Genomic DNA, 5872 nt, shown 5'->3' with positions numbered 1-5872 from the left:
TAGCTGCTCAAGTTTGAAATGAGCTATTGCAGAATCAGTCAGTTGTCACCAAAATCCAGGAAATAATTAAATCTATTTTAATTTCATTAATTGTGCATTGTGCTAAAATATGAAGACAGAGATAAACTAAAAGCATGGTAGTGTAATACTCATCAGCACCGTGGTTGAAGAGCGAACCCCGAACCTCCTGCACGTGTGGTGACCCCAGCGATAGTTCAATACACACTCTATGATCATGACCCATGGCCATGGCATTTTAAAATGATAACTGTCTTGATGAACCAAACCAAACAGGAAATGAACTAGAGTTTCTTTAAACTGCATAAACCAGATCAGATTTGAACCTAAGTCACATATACTGCATGTACTTTATCCCTAAAGTACTGATTCTCATATGGCTCTGACATCTGTTCACTCTAATCTTGGATATTAGCCCCAAGGGGTTCAATAGATCTACTTCATACCAGAGTAATATACCATCAGCTTTATACAGACATACTTCTCATTCTATTACTTTACCTGCACTACTGTGCTTTTTATGAAGATCTTTTTAATCCATATAAGGCACGTGGACATATGCTTCATTCTAGCCCTCAGGACTTATTTTGATGTCATGGCATGCACTGAGCACGTCTTTTCTCACTCAATCTGCATGATAATGCTTTTATGATACAGGCTCGTATCTAAAAGTAAGCCTCGGCACAAATTGGCCAGGTTACCAGCACTCAAAGAGAATACATTAATCAATTTCCATTCGCTTTGAAATGCAGGTTCTCTGTTTGAATTCTGTGGGCTGAATTTCAGTTCTTTTTTTCAATCCCAGTCTTCTTTTTCTTTCACTCACAGTCCCTTTATCTTCTTTATATTTTAGTTAGTCAGCGTTTCTGCTCGGTTTTATCCTGTACAGATTCTTTGCTCTGCTAATGTAATGTATTGCATGGAGATAATCATACATATAGGGTCACATCTGGAGACGGGAGATATTAGGTTTATGATTAGGTTGAATTTAATACCAAATAATTAATTAAAACTTCTGTCTGTACTGACATTTTTCAGTCTTTGAAGCTGCTCTAATCAATATTTCCACATTAATAATGGATCAAATGACAACGTGTAATGTGAAAGGTGTCGCTCAGAGTGATGAAGCCACAGAGAATTATCATCTTATTGTGCAGTTTCACTCAACTGCAAAGTGTTTAACTTCTTCTGAGTCATTGTTTTGTTTTTATGGCCAGAAGTGACAAAGGGTTTTTTGTTGTTATTATTGTCTATGTTTCACTTTTGGTCTGTGAAGCACTTTGGGCTGCATTTTGGTATGGAAGCTCTTATGTTGTGTATTTTGCTTGGTTTGGCTCTCTGATGATTACAAAGCCTGTATTTTTGTCTACTGGCTGTCAAGAAGGGTTGATTAGGTAAGGCTTCAAATAATATCACAATATTTTTTGGCTATATCGCAATGTACAATATATAGATTGATCATTTGAAATCTCCTCAAAAACACTTGGGCTGGGGGAAAAATTCAACCAATTACCTTGATATAGACATTGTGACAATATTGAAGGGATGAGTACTTTCACAAAATGTTAACACAATGAGACTTTTGAGAAGTAATCATCAGGAAGGTCGATGGAATGACTAAGTGGGTAAAGGCAAGTATTACAACAGTCTGGTAAGTTCAGAAACTGACAGCACTTTACTGAAATGCAGCCTTTAAAACCAGGAAAAGATAACACTTGCCATATCACAATATAAAACAATATCCAAAATCTAAGCCGATATATAATCTCATATAGGAATAAATGTCATGATTTGTACTGTTAGTGTGGCTTTTTTGTTGTTTCGTGCTTATGTTGTGCTATTGTGTTTTCAGAGGTGCTCTGCAGAGGCTGGGTGTGGCTTTCTTGATGGCTGCAGCGGCTGCCTCTCACACACCTGCAGCGCGTTTGATCATCAGCGCCAGCTCAAATAATCTGGTCTTTGCTCTGCTTGCTGCCAGATCATCTCCTTGAAGTGGTACATAGTCTCTCAGCTAGCGCAACTACCTATGACTCTTGTGTTTGCAACTCTGCTAACTTTGTTTCTCCTCGACCCCTCCAGTGATCAAACTACCTTTGTGTTCCAGCTCCGTTGCCACCCAGCCTCCAGCACCTCTGCCACCAGCCTTCACTCCACTGTGGATTCTCCGTGTTACACTCACCAAAGCCTCAGCTGACGCCACTGTGAGTCTCCGCCACTACACCTACCTGACTTCTATCATCATCTCAAACAACAGCTCTTGAAAAGACACCAAGTCCGCGGCAGAAAAAAGAAGCCATGAAAAAGAAGCTAATCAGGAGTACATATTGTTGGGGCTTTCTAACACAGGAGACAGCTGTGGACAAGTTAAAGATGAACTCACAAGGTTTCTTTAGACTGGTACATAACATTTAACGTTGTCTGTTTACTGAAACATATCTTTAGTGAAAATAATGACAACACAAACTCTAACAGTTAGCGTGATGTGACCGTTTTCGGGAGCGTACCTTTGTTCCCCGGGTCCTATGTTCCCTGATCGGGGAACATAGGACCCTTTTTTTAAAAAAAGGTCCTATGTTCCCCACTGTTGCCGTTGAACATAGGACCTTTTTTCTAAGAAAGGGTCCTAAGTAACTAACCCTAACCCTTTTGGGGGAAAGCAGGGAACATACACAGCGGGGAACATAGGACCCTTTAGGTGAACAGCGGGGAACATGGGACCCTTTTTTAGAAAAAGGGTCCTATGTTCTCCGGTCACATACAAAGCGGGGAACATAGGACCCGGGGAACATAGGGATGATCCCCCGTTTTCTAGGTACTGTGGCATTGCTAAAGCTGAGCCAAGTCAGCTGTAAACGTACTGTATACACAAACACCACATCATCATCAGATCATAAGATAGCAGTCTTATTTTGACTGGCTCTGTTCTTGCTCTGCTGACAGTTATTAGTTGCCTTTATTTGTAACATATGACTGTAATTTGCGATTATATGGACCTAGTAGTAAACAGACTATCATCCTTCAATTCTTGTTATTGTAATGACTCGGCATTACTGTTACGAGATTAGGCGAGATTTGAGGTTATACGCTATACGTTTATGAGGACATGACATGGTTTATTACGTGTGTTTCACTGCAGCAATGAATGTTAGATATTGTGTACAGAAAGTCAATCATGAACTTCTTGCTCGAGGAATGAACAAGGAGCAGCTCTGGCCTCTACCCTCATGAAGAAATGACCAGGCCTGCACAGCCAGAAGATGCTGCTGTATCAAGCATTGGACCGAGTGACAGTGACAAGTAAGTGTAAAGTGGCTGAAGATCCGAAAGTACTGATATCAGCTGTTTGATAAAAATGAATAAATCCTGCCTGTAATAATAAAATTTAAAGATCTTCATATCCTACATGTACAGATGGCTTTACAAAAAACATTCAACACACTACAGTGTTCACACTGTATATATGTGATTATGATCACATCACTGTTCACACTGTATAATAAACACAGTCCTAACATGCTCTAATAAAAACAATGTGTCTGAACTAAATTAACTGCCCTGCCACACTTGTCTTTTTAGGAGCGGAATTCCAGTCCAGCCATCCCCAGTGATGAATTACTTCTCATCTGCAGCTAGTCTCATCAACAAGCCCCCCCAGTGGACGTCTGTTTCTATATATTACATCAGCTGACATCTTTGACCATCATCCCATAACATATACTCCCTATACTGTGAACTTTAGCACATACCATGATGAAGAGGTTTGGATAAACTGTACAGCTTTGAGTCTAAAACATACATATTTGCCATAGTATTTGTTATTGTATTTCCTTTTATTTTTATTGTAATTTTTGTGTTCTGTATTCATGGGCTTTACTGTCGCAGTAATTGGCCTTCATTTTCTATGCACCAGACACCAAGGCAAATTGCTCTCCCTAAAGAAGGATATGTCTGATATGTTTCTAAATTTTGTTAACTTTGTAAATGCAAAACATGAGAGGCTTTTGTGTTGACAATAACTGAACTGAAACTTTCCAACCTGCTGGAAAGGTCTTTACAATTTTAACAACTTACAATAATGAATTTGCATAGAAGCAAATGAAATATATACGATAAATGGCTAAAAAAAAAAAAGAAATGGGGGGAAATACTGCTCCCTATTCATGTGATGCAGGTGGCTAGAAATTACAAATGGCTCCTTTTTAAAGAATAAAATTATAGTGTCATGAGTGCAGTATTGTCACATCCAGACATGCACCATCCCTCTTATCCTTCTTTGGTAGTGCATCCGATGACTAGCCCCTCACTGCTCGATGCTCCTATCTGCTGTGATGCCTCTAAGAAGAATTCGGGAGATGCCTTAACGTGAGGTTGATGCTTACAGTGACACCACTTAGCCCTTGTCAAACCCAGCAAGGCCTTTGAGAGGAGAACACAATGCTTCTCGTTTGATTGTTTTGTTTTGCCTCTCTGTCTAACTCAGAAGAGGCATGCAGTTTGGCATGCACGTCCGTTGGCTTTTCTCTGTGGAGCAGACACGTATAAATCCTTTTACATGCAATCCTGCCAAACTACCCTGTAGGCAGGCTTTGCATTTGAAATGTACAATTAGTTACCCCTGTTTGGTTTCAATGCAACATTTCTGAGACATCGAGCCTGGGGGCAACACACGGAGAATGGCAGCAGCGACCCCACATTGTACCTCCTTGTTGTTTATCCTCTGTCTCGGCCTTGCTTCTGTCTCGCTTTCCCCTTTTATTCTAATTTTCCTCTCCATTTTTTCATTCTCTTCCTTGTTTATCCTGAGATGAACTGAAACGTGTGAGTCATCACCTGGGCGGGGAGCGAGGTGCGTCTGCAATCGTGTCTTTATGGGGGTTTCATTCAATGCACTATGTGTTTAGGCTGCCGCATAAACACGCACCCTGAGCTCCCTGGTCAGGGTTGAGGGAGTAGACGGGATAAACTGGGGTACTTCATCTAATCAGCAGGGCCAGCGGTGCGCTTTAAAGCCAGCTGTTGGCCAGTCACGGGTGGGGGCAAAAATCTGCTTGTACTACCTGGTTCTAGCAGTGACCCCTAGCATGCCCCCACGCTGTGCCTAATCTACAAAGACATTAATACAGGCAGGGCTGACTCACAACGAGGCTGTTAGGGGAGGCTTTTTAATCTCACTAAGTGTTCTGCTGGCAAATGGAGAGCTTTTTTTATGAACTCCCCATGAAGGATTAAAATCTAGTTCACCATGTTAAATGCTCATGTTAAATGGATGCATTTTTAGCCCTTTTTAACGAGTTCGCATTTTCTCAATCCTCCTACAAGGCCTGAAGATGTTGGAGCGGTTTAATAGCGGGAAAATCTGCATGGAAATTCCTCCGAGAAGCATGTTTGATGACATGTTTTCTGCCAATAGCCAGTCTTCTATATCAAGGCCAAAAGAGGTTTGTTAAGGTCAGGCGGAGCCACCTACGCATCTCTGACAAGCACAGATTCGAAAAACTAAATTAGTGTTCACCATAGCTTAGCTGATGAATTATATTACTAAAATAACACAAAGCTTTGAAGGGAATGTCTCACTTCCTTCCTGAAACTAAAAAATACTGAATTCTGGCAAACGTGCTGTAGTATGAATGCAAAGCAAAAAGTATTATTTGTATCTGTTTACACACAGGAACATTTTTGTGAAATACTCTTCATTCTTAACACGTGCAAACTTAGCTGCCATAGAATATACATCTGCAAGGGCCCTTAAGCAGGCTTTGTGTAGACTTCCAGAGGGTTCACTCATTGCAATACAGACGTGACATAGGTTTTCCACAGCTGGCTGAAAAAATAAACAAAACAAAAAAACAAGAAC

The 5872-nt window shown here is 40.6% G+C and overlaps 1 long non-coding RNA gene across 1 annotated transcript; it reads left to right on the top strand.

Moving 5' to 3' along the window:
* Positions 1-2104: 2104 nt before the first annotated feature.
* Positions 2105-4200, top strand: LOC141005361 (uncharacterized). The gene is made up of 3 exons (XR_012179851.1): positions 2105-2219; positions 3209-3315; positions 3595-4200. It is a non-coding gene; the product is annotated as an uncharacterized lncRNA (long non-coding RNA).
* The last annotated feature ends 1672 nt before the right edge of the window (positions 4201-5872 follow it).

This window comes from Pagrus major, chromosome 11 (assembly GCF_040436345.1).
Source record: "Pagrus major chromosome 11, Pma_NU_1.0".
Lineage (NCBI taxonomy): Eukaryota > Metazoa > Chordata > Actinopteri > Spariformes > Sparidae > Pagrus > Pagrus major.
The sequence above is the reverse complement of the archived record's forward strand: the minus strand, read 5'-3'. Positions and strand labels throughout refer to the sequence as shown.